General features: G+C 39.1%; 1 pseudogene across 1 annotated transcript; it reads right to left on the bottom strand.

Moving 5' to 3' along the window:
* Positions 1 to 7,611: 7,611 nt before the first annotated feature.
* Positions 7,612 to 9,832, bottom strand: LOC144706862 (putative carboxylesterase 18 pseudogene; annotated as a pseudogene). Its single transcript, XR_013582334.1, has 2 exons — positions 9,689 to 9,832; positions 7,612 to 9,471 (listed from the first exon to the last, which is right to left on the bottom strand). The product of XR_013582334.1 is annotated as a putative carboxylesterase 18 pseudogene (transcript).
* Positions 9,833 to 19,298: the final 9,466 nt, after the last annotated feature.

The raw sequence follows: 19,298 nt of genomic DNA, 5'->3' as shown, positions 1-19,298 counted from the left end.
ATGCACACAGAGAATCACTCTCCGCGTGCATGTATTCCTCGTACGCTCAGTCGGTTAGCCGCGTACATTTAATGCACACGCTAACTGACACATATACATTAATAAAGACATTGTATTATTATACGCCCGTAGTCGATTCACCGCGTGCATTAAATGCACACGGAAATCGATTGTGTATTATTAAATATAATGAAAAGTAAAGTGTTCTTTCGTGCAAAAATGTGGCAGCACACGATACGAGGATGGGGAAAACGAGGAAACAAATGTTACCAGTGGAAAAATCCCATTTTTTAAGAAAGATAAAAGAGATCAAATAGCCTGGATTAATCTTCAGTAAAACCTTGATATCTTGAGATCTAGACGTCCGATTGGGCTGAAATTTTGAGGGTGTGTTTATCTTTTCCCCCTCTATGATCCATATGGTTGGATCTTTAAATAAAGGTATGGAAAAAGGTGAAAATTACTTTTTAAGCTCTCCCCAAGGATTTGGCCATGAAGGAAACAGGAGTTGCTTTGTAAGTCGACAGTTCTTGATTTTGCATTCAAATTTGTAAGTTTCTAATTTTTATTATAAACTTCTTCTTGAGAGATTCTAAAAACGCCTTGGCATGGGCGAAATGTACATGCCCTAGAAGTTGTTTTGAATGAAATTAGCATTGGATTTTGAGTCTGACTCAAGAAATGATTTTTAATCTTTAATTTTTAATAGATTTGGAACAATTCTGCAGTTTTAGATTTTTAATTTAGGGTCAAATTTTACATTTTCCCCAAATTCTTCACTTTCTCTCTCTAGGTTAATTTGTCTAGTTTCTCTCTCTATATTTAAAAATTGATTGTTTGGAAATTTAATTCAATATATAAAAACCCGAAATATAAAATTTCATCAAAAAAATCATCCATCTTGAAGTCCAATTTCAAAATCCGTTTCTTGATTATTAAATTCCCAATTTTCATTCATAAAAAATGTCTTAAAATTTTATAATAAATGGGAAATTAATAATCTGAATTTATCGGATCTAATAATTAAAATTATCCTATCTTGAGCTTTTTGTTCGAAAACTTAATTTTGATTAAATAAAGACGTCATTAAGTATAATTAAGGTTTATTAATCGCAAAATTAATTCATCTTTGAATTTATTCCTGAAAAATTGGATAAAAATTCTTTCTTGCTGCATCCGTGTGGTTCTACCCCTTGCTTGCTCTATACTTTGTGTTTAGTGATTAAGGGTATTTATAAATTTTATTGTATAAGTCTAAACGCTCAGTCAAAGACATATTTACACACCATTTTTTGGCTTATCATCACCCATTTTCCATTCCTCTATAACCATCACTATACAGGAAAAAATCACATATTTTCCATATGTCTTCTTCAAAATCATTGTCTTCTTCCCCTTCATGACATCATTGCTTGATGATAAATTTTCGTATGTATCTTATTTTTTGTTTCTTCCACATCTTATCATCATTTTTCATCATATTCTCTCTGTGGTGGGATGCATTTACTTCATTTTAATTCTAATATATTTTTTAATGTTTTGCGCAAGTGTCAATTACTTTCTCCATGTTATGGTAAATGATTTTATTCAAGGTAATGACATTGTGATTGAAACATATAATGTATCTCATGATGAATTGATTCACATGCAATCTTCTACATGCCATTGTTATGGGATTATTTCCCTTGTACTGTACATGAGTATTTCACCTCTTGTATAAATGTGAAAAAGTGAAAAAAATGAATAATATAAAGGACACAATTATGGATTTCTTTTTGTTTACTGTTTCGGTATCATATTTTTAGGATGTGGTTGTCCTATTTATCATCCCTTTCTCTTTGTAGACACTTAAAAATTTTGGCCTTGACCAACATGATGCAAACTTAATTACACATAAAAAATATCAAAATGAAAGATGGATATGAAAACCAAAGATAAGAAAATATCACCTTTTTTAGATTTGATCCATGATTTCTTGGTTCATTATATGAGAATCTTTAAGCCATAAGATGTCTACCCTCTACATAACCACACAAGATTCAGAAAGCTAAATATATTCTTATTTGTACCAACAATATTTTTTGAAATCTGATTTTGTCTCCATCTACTCTCGTTTTAAGAGGCACCTATGAAGAGAAAGAAAAGAAACAAGGTGATACTTAAACTAACTGGGGTGAATATTAAATGAGGTTTCCCCTTTCTTTTTATAATGCCTAGGAAATTTTAATAGAAGTTCCCATAAAATATCACAAAATTCCTTGACTCTTGTTTCATTTAATAAACCTTGAATTTGGAGCATAGGCACTGACATAAAAAATCTTGAATGTGTGACCCCCTAGGCCTGTATTAGTCTTGGCAATAATATCTATAGCTAAATAAATTTTTTTATATGACCTTATTAATTAAATATATCTAAGATATGTTATTTTAATCATGGAAATATTTATGCTAACCGATTGGTTAAGTTGCCGGCCCTTAGGTGCCAAGCTATACCTTATGTCTTAGAAGATACAAAGAAGTATGTAAACTCTATAACCTTTACCTTTGTTGGTTACCATATATGTATAATATTTTACATGTGCAAAACTAAATAATCTTTAGGGTATGACTAATCATAAAAACTCTAATCAGTCATTCTCTTTAGTATCAATTCATTGTAAAATCATTATAGAACACCTTATCCAATATTTCTACTAACATGGCAAATGAATTCGACATGTGGTCTTCTTTGAGCTATATCCTCCAATACCAAGGCCTGATAATCCCATGTAGACCACACAATCACCTTCATGGACTTGTTTCTCCCCACATAAGACTGTGCTATCCCATGTGGTTTTCATGGACTTATCTCATGAGTGAGACTCAGAGATTATAGTCAATGCATAGTTGGCCATTCACATGACATTTTTGGTGTCTCAGGTACAAGGAATACTTACACTATCATAACATGAATCAACCTTATTGACACTAGGTATAATAATATTCAGCAATCCACACTAATGAGTGTGTATAGACAGTGCTATTCTTTATGGATATTTTGATCTTCTCTTGAATATCCTCCAAATAGGAATATTTAGGTTCTATGACTAATGATCATTGTATTATTATGTTATCATAAGTCACCTAGTATTTGGATCTATTTGTGGATTTCAATTATAAGCATCACATGTGCATTATACTGAATATATTATATCAATATATATTGAAGAAGATATGAAATGCGCAATTGGTTTGATTGCAAATTATACATGTCTATTGCATCCGTTACCATGAGGGTGTTCTATATTCTGATTTTTCTGTACATCCTTCTTGTGTATTTTACTCTTTTGTCTATCCTTATGAGTAAGCTATCCAAACTTGGATTTATCAACCAATCACCCATTACTTTCCATCAAACAAACACCACCTTTCTCTTTTATTTTTAGTTACCCATACTAGAGTCTAACCTCACAAAGAAAATTTATTTTCTTGGTACACATTTGGTACTTTCTACTAAAATGGAGATGATAAGAATAACTACTCTTAACTTCTAGGCTGGAGAAATACTTGTGGGTATTTTTAGACGTCAATAGCCACACATAGTGAGAGATAGAACTTGTTAGTGGGAGATACAAGGCTAGTTTTGGTGAGGAGGTGATAATCTCAAACTATGGTCTCTTTACTTGTTTTTACTAGTTAGTCGTGTGAGTATTGAGATAGTCGACAATTAAAATTGACCTCACAGCAATAGAACGAGTAAGGTGTCAAACCGCAAGGAGCAGGTAATGAAACAGTAATTCTTTTCAGTTTAACTTGTCGTATCAATATCTTATAATTTATCCTAACAGTAAATTCTAAGATATTCAGTAATACTCCATAGAATAATCTTTAGTAATTAACTTATAGATTGCTCTTAGTGAAATTTAGAGAATTTCTTCAGAAGATAAGATTTAGAAAATCTAATCCCCAGAAGAAGATTTATAAATCTATTCCTCAGTTACAAGATCTCGCATGTAACTACTCAGTTACAGGCTTGCGCCTGTAGTTTTGAGCGAGAGTCAACCAAGCGCGCAGCCTCTTGGCTGTGCGTGGTTCTCTACGCTCGGGGCTGCGGGCGGGCTGCAGCAGGTTCCTGCGTGCGGACTTCTGTTCGCGGAGCTACGCACGGTCTTGGCTGCGTGCGGCTTCCTGCGTGCGGACTTCTGTGCGCGGAGCTGCACGCGGTCTTGTCTGCGCGCGGCTTCCAGTGTGCGGTCTTGGCTGCGCGCGGGCTTGGCTGCGCGCGGCTTCCTGCGCACAGTCTTGGCTGCGCACGGCTGCACGCGGGCTGCGGCGGCTTCCTGCGCGCAGGGCTGCGTGCAGGGCGTGTCTGCGCACGGTGCTCTGTACGCAGGGGGTTTTAAGCGGCTTCTTGGCTGCGCGCGGCACCCTGAGCGCAGGAGCTGTGATTGAAATCCTTGGTGGTGGAAGATGAATTGAGAACAGGATGAAAAGAGAACGCGATTTGAACAACAAACTTGAAATTAACCTAGAACAATGAACAATTTCTATTGGAGATGTTGGAAAGACACTACCTTGTGCTTTCCAACCCAACCTCGATTGTCTTAGAGGGGGGATTATACAATCGGTGAAACTCAAACAATCACACCAACCTTGTGTCACGGTCCTTGCGCCGAGGTGGTGATCATCTTGCTCAAACTACTCCTCAGCTTGCTTCTCCCCCCCAACTCCAATTCTCATCAGCTCTTGGAGGGTCTGCAGCCTCTTCTCTCCAAGCCCTAACCTGTTTTGGCAGAAAATCCAGACAACCCCAAATGACTCTTTGAAAGAGTAATTAAGCTTTCCTCTCTTGGGCACATTTCTTGGGCTTTTTGGGCTTCTTGGGCTTTCAGGGCTGGCCCAAGTAAGTGACTTTCAGTCTTTTGAGAAATTGGCCTTCATCATGTAGATCTTGTAAGTCATGATTTTTTTAATCAGGTGCCTTCTTTGTTGGATTTCACCTACATCTGTACTCATTTAAATGAAAGATAAGATCCAATCCACTTGATTCTCTGAACCAAGTGGGGTTAGTAAAAATCATGTTTTGAATGGTAAATATGCAAATAATGCGTGCAAATAATGATTTGATTAATGGAAATTACCTGATTATTTTATGACATAATTATAGTCATCAGGAGGCGAGATCTTTCAATGAGGATAATATCATACCTGTAGATATGTAACCCCTCATGATCAGTAGTTCTTTCCAAGTTCATAAGGGAGTTGATCAATGGTTACTTAAATATGTGAGTGAGCCTCATAACACTCATAACACTTTATAATTGTGTCTTTTTTTTTCAAGGGATGAATCAGCCGCTCAAAGGAGATTCTAAATGCCTTCGGAAAGGGGATATAATTAAATTAAGTTGGGGTTGCTGATAGCACGATAAATTACTAATCTTTCATACATTTGATTTTATTATGTGTACTTAATCGTGTTATTATCTGTATTAAATCTGTGTTCTTGTGTCACTTAAACTTTTAGTTTAGAACATGTGAAGTTAACCAATATCATTGCCAATGAAGGTCTTCTTGTTTCATGTGTATATTTCAAATGAGGCACATCCTTTTCTGGAGCTAACTTATTGGACAAATGGGCTTTAAGGGGTCGAATATGGTTTGGAGCTTTTGAAAGAAAATTTTGAGGATGATCTCTCAACCAATGAGAAAATAAATTAAAAATTGCATGAAAAGATAATATAACATTACATAGTTTTCTTTGGGAAATTATCCCATTGTTTAAATAATATCCTTCTATATCCCTTTTCCCCTCATTCTATAATATTAATGTTGTTTAGCGTATTAAGTGTCCTATCAGAATATACAAATTCAGTTTTAATAGGACACATCAAGGGTCATGAGATGATATCTAAGGTTTTACAAGCTTAGATCCTCATTTTTCCTTTTATTTTTCATCTAAACAGGAACTTAAATGCATATTTCCCTGTAATTATCTCTCTAGATTTTTTGCTTTCTCTTCGTAAACCTTCACCATACCGAAGTTTAAATATTAAAAAAACCCACATATTTGCATCTTCAAACTCCATCTCCATCCATTTTCTTCAATATTTCATTTTATTTTTCTCTATCTCTTCATTTCTCCTAGTTTCTACCTATAGAATCACGTACTAGAAAAATAAACATATTTCTACCATTTATGGGCCTAGAAAAATTTCGTAAAGTGAAGTTCTCCCCCTTGTGAATCAACCGCTTCTACAATATTTACTACAGATTAATTAAGTGGAAAATCATAAGAACATCATTGCCAAACACTTTAATTTGGAGTTATCAATCAACCTCTCCATTAACTCAAGGGTAACGAAATCCATAAATAAATAGTTGAAATCCTTATTTGAGCTTAACTAGATCTTCTTCGTTAACTGATACAAAAAATTGAATATTCAAACATTTTCTGCAAACTTATTAAGTCAAAAATTACATACTAATTATGATTTCATTTCATCGATACGATTTTCTATTTAGAAATATAAAAAAATGTTATAAAAATAGGAAGCAATGCGTATATGAATGAATAAAATAATATGCATAAAATTTAGGATAACATACTATAGTTCAATACATTAAATGCAAAAATGGGTGATTTATGATTCATAAACGCATAATATATTTAGTATTATCAGTTGGGAATCCCATTTATCTCGGGGGGAAAAAAGAAGACCTTTTTAATCTTCATATATTTATGAACTTCCATAAAGACAAAAATGAATACGCTCCTACTGCACGAAGAATCAACACCTAATTCCTCATCTCCAAACCACCATTTACCACTTACATGGTTCAAAGCTCTTACCGAGACCTTTGGAGATCGATAAGACATCGAGGGAAGGGCTTACCATTTCAAGAAATGGGAAAAATAAGATGGGAGAGCTCTTAGAATAGAGGGAAATGATATAGAGTAAACACACTGTAAGAAGAGTCACCATTACAAGAATAACATCCCGAAGGTTAGCGCAGTTGAGGGGAGAAGGGTGTCGCTAATAAAAGAGAGAAAAAAAAACACAGCAGAATAAACTTACAGATCACGAAAGACAACTCCTACGTCGGTGCACCTTTCACTAGGGATGGTCCGACCATAAATAATATATTAGCAGTTTTGATTCGTAATCTAATAAATAAATAATGATGAATATAAGACTTAAGCAGATGAGTCCCTGACTAGTGTTAGTATCTTGAAGTTCAAATTAAGAATCATACGTAAAACATATTTTTTGTCATGAAATATTGTAAATTTAGGTCATCTGTGGTTGCTTCCACAAGGGGGACCCCCTCTCGACTAGGGTCCTACGACTAGGCGATAAGGGTCATGTGGCTCGTCTTTCAGGTCCACACCGTCTACTTCACACTCTATGACTAGGCATCCCTGCTTTTCACAAGGAACGAAAGCTTTAATGAATAGAAGGTCATGGGTCTCTAACACTATGCGGCAGATTCAAAGAAAGAAAAAAAATGAGACACCTAATGCACGCAACATTTTATGACTTATTTTTATTAAATGAGAGCTCTGAGTCGCGCAAATTGGATGTTTGTAGCCCAAGTTCGACGTATACTATAATTCTATCCTGGCATTTAAAGTAGAAGCAATCTTAGCCGGCACTTTTGCTATGTTTTTACATGGATTTTGGGCCCGAGTCCCCGACAAAGTCATTCTCGACATCCCGTGGAATGTCGGCAACCGCTACAGAAGTCTAGCCTACTCGGAAGAGGAACCCATCTCAACCCTTGATCGTAAGTTGGTGAAAAATACGCGCACGTTACATTATTCTCCTTCATGCCCTTTTCAAGGCGAGAATTCCCTGCCGGTTCCGGCAGATCTGACGGTTGACGAAGCTCTTAACATCACAGATGACCTCCGACGAGCCGGGGAGCTTGGGGAAGATGTAAGAGCCGTGGAACGCGCCGGGATACACGACAAACTCCGCCTCTTTGCCGTTCTTCAGCAGGCTCTCGTAGTAGATCCGCTGCCAGTCGAGGAGGGGGTCGAGGTCTCCCCCCATGATCATCACGGGGGGGAATCCTTCGCTGAGCTCTTTGGCCGAGGCGACAGGGTTCGCCGCTGAGTGGTCTCTGGTCGCACCCTCTGGAAGGAAAGCCTTCCATAGCCAGTCCGTTCGCTTCACACCGACGATGGAGTGAGCCGTTATTCTCAACTCGGAGGGCACTCTTCTCTCTCCCCCGAAGAAGGGCTGGAGGCCGATCAGACCCGCCAGCTTGACATGAGCGTGCTCGCCCTCGACCCATCGCCGAGCCACGTTGTGGGCGATGTTCGCGCCTGCGCTGTCCCCGACGAGAAAACAGATCGACAAATCGGCGCTGTTGAGGAATTCTTGGAGAAGAGGGTTCTGGACGGGGGAGCCGGTCGCCTTGGCGGAGTCGAGGAAGCGGATGACGTCGAGTCCATCGTCGTACTGGGCCGGGAAGCGGTTCTCTGGAGAGAGGCGGTAGTTGACGGAGACGACGGCCACGGACATCTGTCGGCAGAGGCGGCGGCAGAAGGAGTCAAACTCTCGGGTGGCCGCGGAGAGGAGGGCGAAGCCTCCGCCGTGGAAGAAGATGATGACCGGCAGGGGCTCGGCGACCGGCTCGGCCGGTAGGTAAAAGCGGCACCAGAGCCCGCGAGATGGATCGACGTGGTGGTCTGTGGTTCGCACGCCGCGCACCGGCTTTGGGTTCGGCGCGGCGTTGAACTCCACCAGCCAGAGAACGCGGCGGCAGAGCTCGCCGTTGCGACGAGTGGCCGCGTCTACGGCGAGAGAGAGCACTCTGAGCTTCTGCTTTGGCGTGAGAGGAGGGCTTGGACAGAATGTGGAGTTCGTGCAACCCATGTTTCTCTTTGAAGCTTTGTGTTTGTGTGTTCCTTGGTGTGGAGGATACGCTATTAATAGGGGAACAGGGGAGTTTAGGATACACTTTTACGCAATAATAAACGAATAAATTCCGATTCTGCGTGCGGATCTACGTCACATCACTCGGTATTCTATGCGTCAAAATAATTTTACTTCATGACTTGCATAACAGTGTGCGGCCGTCCGGACGGGACGCGGCCCCGGCCCCGCGGAGGGCTGGGACGCGTGACGGGACGCGGTCCCGACCCTGGCCCCGGGGGCTCACGGCCCCGGATGACACGGCCCCGGCCCCGGCGGTGAAGGGGGGTCGTTGGATGGGACGCCGTTCCGGCCCCGGGGCCGCTTCCCTGGTCAGTCGACCGCACCCCAGACTCTGGGGCCCAGAGTTCTCAATTTCTCATTCATTTATACTTTTTTTGAATTTTTACTTGAGAAAATAGATAATTCTCTTCCCCTCCTCTTCTTCCTCTTCTCCTTCTTCCTCTTCTTCTCCTCCCTTTTCTTCTTCTTCCCCCTCTTCCTCTTCCAAATTTCTCTTCTTCTCCTCTTCTTATTCTTATTCTTCCTCTTCCTCTTCCTCTTCCACTACCTAAATTCCAGAAAAGACCACATTCAAAGTTCAAACACGAAAAGGAAGAGGAAGAGGAAGAGGGAAGAAGAAGAGGAAGAGGGAAGAAGAAGAGGAAGAGGGAAAAAGAAGAGGAAGAGGGAAGAAGAGGAAGAGGAAGAGGAAGAGGAAGAAGAAGAAGAAGAAGAAGAAGAAGAAGAAGAAGAAGAAGAAGAAGATAATGAAACTTGATTTTTACCTCATCAACTAAGAGCTGGGTAGTGCACTCCGCTGTCTGCAGGGGGGAACCCAGTCTGGACTCTGGACGGTAGCCTGTGGACTATGGTCTGAAGGGGGGACCGCGAGTTCTGCAGAGTCGTTGGAAACTCCCTTCTAGGGCTTCTATATTATAAAGGGCCGCGTCACCGCGTCCCGTCCACAGAGCAGGACGCGAGACGGAGTCGCCGGGGGGCCGCCGGTCCCAGGGGCCGCGCGCTCATGGACGTGCGCCGGGACAGCGGCCCCAGGCCGGTGACGACTGCACACTACTTGCATTGCTAAAGAATAGAAGGAGATATCCTTGGTTACTGAGGTGTAGCTATAGTTCCAGATCGTCACAGACGGGATGGTTTTTCGTCCAACGATAGGAAACCGTCCCTGCAATCATACCGGGATGGTTTTTCGTATTGTCCAGTCCTCCTGGGATGAATTTTTGTCCCAAAATTTGTCCGGGACGAAAAAAATCTATTTCATATTTTTTATATATTAATATAGATTTTTGTAAGTTTTTAAAGATAAATATAGAGGAGAGAGAATATAAATGTACATATGTACAATTAATTGTGAGTATCGTCAGTTTGCATGCGCTAAAAAATACAGGGAGTTTGATGCAAATTTTCATTGCGAGGCCACGTGGCGAGATCTCAACCGTCGGATGTGAATCCGGTGGTTTTTTCTCCGATCTGAACCCGGACAATATTCCCTTAGCTGGTGTCCCTTAGCTGTCTTTATAATAAATGACAATATTCCTGTGAGGCGAATAGCGCGTTACATCACTCGTTAGCCCACGCGTTGAAAGAACAAATTGTCCCCTCTCCTTGCCACTAAAAATGAGTCATTAATATCGTTCGAGAGAATATTCTTTTTCTTTTCGTGGTTTTAATTGGTGATTGGGTTGAAATGATATCCAGGAGAATGACTCGTACACCATCGAAGTCAACCATTAAACAGATGAACCGCTATCCATGTCCACTACACCATCCTTCCCAGTTTAAACGACGATTAACCAATGAAAGATTTGTCATTTATGATACAAGATCTCGAAACAGCTTCCTGTTTTCCCAAGGTAGTGTTGCAGTAGAAATCAAAATCATTGTAGATTTCATCTTCCACTTTTTCTATCGCTTTTTTTTGATACGCCGATGATCCTTGACTTCAAAGACTGCGTCAGATAATTCATTCTGGAAAGGTACTCAGTTTGATACATCGTATCTACTCCAATAAGGCCAACTTTAGATTTAGGTGAATTGAATAATTACGGAGGGTTTGTTGACAGATCAATACTGCTTTTAGTGGCCCGTTGACAAAGAATTTGTAAGTTATATGAGAATGTCTGAGATGTTGATAGTACAATAGTTTTTTCATTTCATATTTGATGAAAAAATCTGTTTTAAGTGATCGTCGTATTTATGATCAGAAGTCCTTGTCAGTTTGCCCTTTTGTTTCGTTTGTCTATTAATTATTTATTTACTCCTCTGTCTCCACCTTTATCGTCCTTCTCACCCCGAAGTGAATGCCCTCATGCCTCTGCCGGAATATTAATGCTCAAATCTTGCATACGCGGAGTTTATTTTCGGCTGCATGCTCGATTTTTCAACCAAAAGGGTTCCATAAACGTTCTGTATAAATAAACGAGGAATTTGGTTTTTGTAGCCAAGAATTGTTCGCCTTAGTTTCTCAGCCTCCTCAAGAAAAAATTGACCATGAACTTTATTCTCAGTCTTTGAAAAAAAAATTAAAAATTGCGTCGATTCACATTATTGAACATTCCGAGCAGAAGTTTGATGAAATGATTCGCTCAAATAATATAGCTAAAATTCTAAGCAACGCACTTTCAGCGATTTCAGCGACTTGACTTGTGGTTTGATTTTAATTGTACATAGTTCTAGTAGTTTCAGACAACTAACACCCTTCACCTAAACAGTATTCAATTCAACGATATAATACTGTGAATTTATATCTTTCACACCATTGAATTGTGTTCGCAATATCTGTCTTTAGCAATACCCGGATATGGGATGATATCGGATTTCAGTTGATAAAATTATTCGCTCCAATCGGATGGCTAAAATTCTAAGCAACTCGTATAATTCAGGGACGCGGACGGGACGGTATTTTCGTCCGGAGACAAAAATATAGTCCTGTCCGAGGATACGAACGAATTTCGGGACAAAACTTCATCCCGGGGACCACCGGATGGACAGTTTTCGTCCCATGGGATGAAAAAACTGTCCGTCCGGAGGTCTCGGATGATGGATGGACGGATGTGGACAAAAAACTGTCGGATTCACATCCGACGGTTGAGATCTTGCCACGTGGCCTTGCTATGACAATTTGCATCAAGGTCATTGTGTTTTTTCGCGCGTGCAAACTGACGCCATTCAGAATTAATCGTACATATGTCCATTTGCATTCTCTCTCCTCCATATTTCCCTTAAAATACTTATAAAAATATATATCAATATGTTAAAAATATAAAATGGGTTTTTTTTTGTCCGGGACAAATTTTGGGATGAAAATTTGTCCCGGGAGGACTGGACGGGACGAAAAACCATCCCGAGATTATTGGACGAGACGGTTTTTTGTCGGTGGACAAAAAACCGTCCCGTCCTTCATCCCTGAGCTAACATCGCACGTAGGATGGGATGAAATTCATCTTGTCCCATCCTTTGTCCACGTCCGGGATGATCCGGAACTATAGCAACACGTAGGATGGATTGATTTTATTGTACATAATTCTAGTAGTTTTAGTCAGCTATCACCCTTCATTTAAACATAATTAAATTGAAAGATATAATCCTGTGGATTTATTCCTTTCACACCATTGAATAGTTCTAGTAGTTTCAGTCAACGATCACCCTTCATTTCTTTCACACCATTCACTATACTTCGCATTCCCAAGCCCTATACCATGACAGATGCTGAAGTGAATATCGCAAATGGGTTTATACAATATCCATTTTTACTGATACCCAGATATCAGATGACGATATCAGATATCGGTTACTACACCAAAAATATCCAAAATCATTTCTCGTCCTGATACTGGCATCCATCTTTGTGTCTAGGAGGGATGACAATATTGCATATATGTGTTGGGTATCAGTTTTTTTCAATATCCGACATAGAATTAGAAATACATTTTAAAGAATTTATATTTTCAGCGGGTTACTTGTAAATATTTATTTATGCTTTAGTAGTTAGATATATAATCTATCTGAGCACTAATAACATTTCTTAATGGACATCATTAATAGAAAATGAACAAAAACATGTTATTTATTCTAGTTGGCCCTTAATATGCCCATAGATAGTGGGGCCCAATCTGACTTATTGATATGCATTCAACATGATGACGGAGCATAAATATTTTTTTCAGATAAGATTCTTCAAAATCATTTTGGGTTTTCCACACAGGACAAGAGGTGCTTATTTTTTAAACGAATATTAAAATACCTGATATCAATATATGGATACTGATTTTTGGTATGAATTTTCACTATCTGATATCTATTACCAGCATCTGCCTCGTCGGACCTCCTACTATATCTTTCCCCATTTCTGATATTGGAAGGATATTAAATATCCTTTTGATATCCGATATCCTGTATCATAAACCATCCCAATTTCATCTGGATATAGGACAAATATCAGACAACAAAACACTATGATTGAAGTGACATGAGTATATGGCCTCAATCATGTAGAGTACAGTTAATGAGTAATGGTATGTGCAAGTTTTTGGATAGCAATCTAATTCACTTGTACAATAGAAAAATGATAATATATTGGAATAAAAAATACGATTAAACTCTCACACACTCAAAAATAATATCCATAGTGTTGAGCTCATCTTGAAAGAGGGCTTTTAGGGAATAATGTAAATACCAATGAATTCTCATTAAACTTTATATTTCAATTGGTGTTCTACCGGAGAGAGAAAGTAGCACCATCGCTTTTCAGTTCAAGGTGCAATGGGCTATTATAAACCCCACTTACATAAATTATTTCTTTTTGTCCATTTATAGATTTAAACTGAGTCCAAATTTTCAGAATTATATTCTGTGATGTAGACGCATTTGAAAAATACTGCTTAATTCATTTTCTTTGGAATTTTTATACATGAATTATTATCTAAAACTTGTAAATTAATTTAATGCAAGATATAAAAATAATAAAGATAATTATCATTAGTACACTTATTCTTGTTAAATCTTACTATAGTTATGCTCAATCAGTAGTTGAATTGTATTTTTAGAAGTACATAAGTCAATAAAGGAAAAAGTACCAGAACCTAGTTATTCCTTCAATATAACAATAACTAGACTACTTATGAAATCATTTTAATTAAGAAATGGTTTAGCAAGATAAGTTTTATGGTTTTTGAGATTTTTGGAGGAGAATATCCACCGGCACCAAATATACCATAATTTTCTTATTCTATGATCATTGAAAGTGACTATTATTTGGAAAATAGATGAAATTAATGCATCATAAAAATAATAATATCAAATCCCCTAATCATGAACACGTTTTTCACTAATAACCTTTTAAGAAATCTCAGGTAAAACAATGACGTTTTAAAAACTATTTATATTATTTTTATGTTTGTATTTCCATGTCATTACACTTAATCAAGTTTTTACTAAAATTATTTTAACTTTTTTAAATATAGAGGTTTAATATTATAATTAATTTAATCAACCATAAAAATTTTAGTTTTGTAATTTATTTGGACCTTCATGGGATTTCTGGTGTTTAACATAGTTTTAGTCTGGATCACTCTATTTAATGACTGATTAGCTGAGTCCACGTTGTTACAAATGTCCAGTATGATTTTCATAGACAACATAGTATAGTATACTATACTATACTATAAAAATAATTACAATATTAAAGGAAAAAAGGAAAGTAACTGATGGAGCGCGTCGAGATGATGCCAACGAATTGTCAGCGGAGCCATCTTCATCGTCATCAGCATCACTGCCAGTCCGTGTCCAACCCGACCGGAATGCCAAAGCGTCCGTGAAGATGCCCCTGTTTAAATACCCCGGGTAGAGCACATCCTCATCTGTATCTTTGTATTTTCCGTTATCTGTGTTTTCTGTTAGTCACAACGAGTGCTCATACTCGTCGTGACGCGTCCGTATCACCATGTTTCCCCGTTCGCATCATTTTCATTTTCACGTCATTTTATTTTGTTATTTTCTTAATTATGTTGTAAATGGGGGGGAATGTTCTTATTGGACTCCCCTTTCTGGACTCATTGTAAGGGCCCATCATGGCCCTATATAAGGCCATGATGGGGCCACGTTCATGATAGATCTGGGATTTTCTATTAGCAGTTACCATCGCTCAGATCTCCCCCAAGAGGAAGGAGAGGAAGAAGAAGAGAAGGAGAAGTTGAGAAGGAAAAGAAGAAGAGACAGAGGAGGAAGAAAGGGAGTTAACGACCGCCAACGGCCTTGCTCCACCCCCGCAGGATCACCCCGCATCATTGCCAGAGTTACACTCACTGTTTTCTCTCTTTGGGATATCACGCTCGCCAGCATCGGAACCAGTTGACTCCACCCTTCGTGCGAGCCATGATGTTGAGTTTGCAAGTCATTCTACGGTCAGGATTCTCTCGAATGGAAATCACTGCCACGCCCTTGGGCGTGACGACTGTTGACAATCACTATGCGACAAACATCTCTGCCCTGCATCCATCGATCAACGCCAACGAGTCAAAGGTCCAGTGTCGCTTACGTCAATCACGTGGCTGCTGAATCCCATGGGGGCCCTGGCGCATGAAGGGCACATGAGTGACTACGCCGCATCGGGCTAATCTTGGCTGCAGGGTTGACTTTGCACCGCATCCGTGGGTGATCGCTAGTGTGCTAACCGACGCCGTGAACTTCACTACCACGTGGGCGTCGTACGACCAGTCAGAGTGACCGGCATTTGTACACGCGTCATCGTCACTGGTCGATCACCCCAGAGCTCGAGACTCGGCAATTTCCCGCAAGCTGGCCCTGCACATACATTTCACCTAGGTCACTCGCATCGCGTAGTTACATTCCCATAGTGAAACACCCATCGGACGACGCTGTCGACGACGTCCGACATCAGTAACTTTCTAATATTGTGCCAAAGTAACTTTATGAATAAGCCATGTAGTTTTGACCATTTTACACCATTTAGTTAGTTGCAACATTTGTTGAGACGTTAATTTGTGAAATTAAAGATCAAGAAATTAGAAATTTGAGTTAAATGGATAGAAATATGTTAATATTTTTAATAGATATTAATGCTCATACAGATTTGTTTTTGCATCCTCATCCATTCTCACAAGGCCTTTGTATGGGATTTACCAATTGTTTACTTTGCTTGGCAAAGACAAATGAGGGTGTTAATTGTAATTTTGTTTTAAATTTCACATGCCTAGATAAATTAAAATTTTTAAAAAATTAACTAAACTAACATATGTAGATCAGTAGTGAGGTCATCTCCAAAGGGATTGGCTTTTACTGAGTGTTCTAATACAATTGTTAGGGTAAAGAAGAATATAGTGATAGTAAGGTTAATAAGATGAATTAGTTATATAGTAGAATAAAATGGATAAAGTGACAAAATAGAAGGTAGCTAACAAGATAAACAATAATTTAGGATGGCACATATTAATTACTGATAATATGTAAAGGTAGGGATAACAAGTGCAAGATAGATGTAAGATATTTATGAGATAATATATTAATATATTTGTAGAATTAATATTTTGTATAGATATTAGGGTATGTGAATGATGGATACAATTTATTTGTAGTATTATTCTGACAGGAGATATTAATAGAGGCAATGGAAGAGTAATTTAAGGTTTTCTAATTTAAGTATATGAGTAATAATATTGAGAGCATTTAGTTAATATAATATTCTCTGTAGAAGCTATATTAAACATGATTTTTTTATTACATAGTTTGGTTATTTGTAACATAGGATAGATAGATATACTAATTCAATAGGAATTAAGATGTAGCAAGGTAGGTGTGAATAAGTTTATTTTATTTTTAATATTATATAATAAGAAGTATGGGGAGGAAAATAGATAAGAATCATAAAGGTTGTAAGAAGAGATTAATTAACTATAGTTATCGAAATGGGTTGAAGGTTCATTATAGATATATGATACAAATTTAAAAGCAAGAAGGTATTAGGATAATTTACCTTAGTTCTTAGGATGATTAATAAAATTAGATAGAGAGAGAGAGAAGTACAAGATGGTAAAGAGTGATGGGAGTAATCAAGAGTTTATTATGCATATCATCATGATTAGGCAATCAGATATTTTTAGTAGAATAATTTATATAGTTTTATACATATAATAAGTAAAATTTGGTATTTTTTATAATATAAAATTGGAAGGAAATAGGAGAAAACTCAATGGGCTCAAAGAGGCTGGTTGAAAGGCCTAGAAGAGGCTGTTCTACTAAATGTGGCCTCCATTTAAACTCATCTATAAATAAAAACATGGTTAAACTGTAGAAATCTATCCAAGGAGTATTAGTGCCCTTGGTGTTGGGTTCTATAGGCCTTGAGATGGATGAACAGAACAAAACGATGCGCATCATAAGACTCTTTGCGAATCAAACGACATCGACAAAACCATTAAAATGGCGTACCTTTACACGAATCCGATTCGTGATTTCTTCAATCCCGAAGCGAGACGAGTCGAGCTGCTCAAGTGTGCAGCCTCTAGACGTATCCACGCGATCCTTGGCACGTCGGATCTCCTCCTTCTCGTAGACTAGCCCCGTTTGATCTCCGTCGGCGTCGTTACGTCGTCCCGATCTCATCAGGGGTGGAGAGGGGGTGTGGGGAGAGTGGAGAAGAAGGGGAAGGCCCCTGAACAATTCTGGCCTGGGTGAATTTCGTTCAGGGCCTTCCCCTATTTGTACTAAGTGGATATTTTTCATAAAACCCCCAAAACTTAAGTATATCTTCCAACGTCCAAAAGACCATTTGCGTGTGACCCTCTGGGCCCATGTATCAGTCTAGTTAACGACTCTAGTGGCCCAATAACCTTTATTGGCCTTCCAAATTAATTAACTATATCATCATATAGATTAATTAATGTCAGATCGATTTAACCCAATCGATAGGTCGAGACTCCGACACGTGGGGTGCCAAGCTACACCTCGTGTCCTATAAGATACAAAGGAGTGTGTATCGACTCACTCATGGACAATGTTCATCATCGGTTATCGTGTATGTATAATCCCTCATCCACTTAACGCTCCTTGGATGACTTAGGGTATGATCAACTGTCAAACCCTAATCGGTCATCCGAGTTAGTACTGATGCATTCGGAAACCATCGGAGAACTCTTCTCTGATATTTCACTGCCTTGGCCAAGGACTTCATTGCATCGTCTTCCTTGAGTTGTCGCCTCTCATACCGAGGGTGGACGATCCCATCTTGACCACTCAATTGCCTTCATGTACTTCTTGATGCACCCGAACTAAGACCGTTTAGAATCCCATGATTAGAGACTCGTTGGCCATAGCCAAAGTACAACTGTCCGTCCACAACCGTGACGTGAATCAACCTGATTGACAGTTCGGTATAATACCATTCAGGGATTCGTACGGATCAATTCAGTGAACTCTTTCCACTAAAGAGCACCCACTATCTATCCTTAGTGTCGGCACACTAATGGCTATGAGACCGGCCATACTCATCATATGAGTGAGGCTAGATAGTGCTATTCTATCCGGATACTTTGATGTCCTTCTCGCGTATCCTTTGAATAGGAATGTTTAGAACACATGCTTAAAGACTAGTGATCTCCGTACTACGATCTCATCGTAATTCACTAAGTTCGATCATGTATTCATGGACTTCATTATACGCATCACACGTGCACTATAATGAATATGTTCCATTAATGAATATGGAACGAGATGTGGAATGTGTGATTGGCTTGCCGGCCACATATATTTCCATCACTTGGAAGTTCCCTGATTCAGATGAACTTAGGATGTCTGCACCGTTTCCCGCTCCTTGACTTCAGTATGCATCCCCATCATCTTACTTTGTGTTAGCTTGCATTGTAGAAATTCTGGATTTCATCTAGTGCCCTAGAGAGCTCATCAAGTCATGTTGGACCAATCACAGACTACGGATTGGCCAATCAAATGTGGAACATGTCCCTTATCGTCTGATGTATATTTACATCAACAGATGATGAATTTCGTCAAAAGGGTCCCTTTGGAGTCTAGGAAGGGCTGTTGGTGAATGTAGATAAGGTGTTCTGCCCATGGGGTTCCTCCATGGCCAGTTAGATTGCTTTCGGCATTCCCCTTAAGCAAAACAACTGGCCAGAAGAGCTCACAACCAAGGGTGGATTTTGATGGCTATGTCTTTGGCTGTCATATATGCTCATAAGAAGGGTGATGGCGCGGCACAACCCACCACCATGGAAACGTCTTCGAAGACATCACCATCGCCATCGACATCACCACTGGTATGCGTTCAGCCCGCCCGACAAGCCAAGGCGACGGTACGTACGCCCGGATTCAAGTATTCCAGGTAACATGCTCATTATCTTTTCC

Source organism: Wolffia australiana, chromosome 8 (genome assembly GCF_029677425.1).
Source record: "Wolffia australiana isolate 7733 chromosome 8, ASM2967742v1".
Classification (NCBI taxonomy): domain Eukaryota; kingdom Viridiplantae; phylum Streptophyta; class Magnoliopsida; order Alismatales; family Araceae; genus Wolffia; species Wolffia australiana.
Note: the sequence above shows the minus strand (reverse complement) of the source record. Positions and strands in the feature narration are given on the sequence as shown.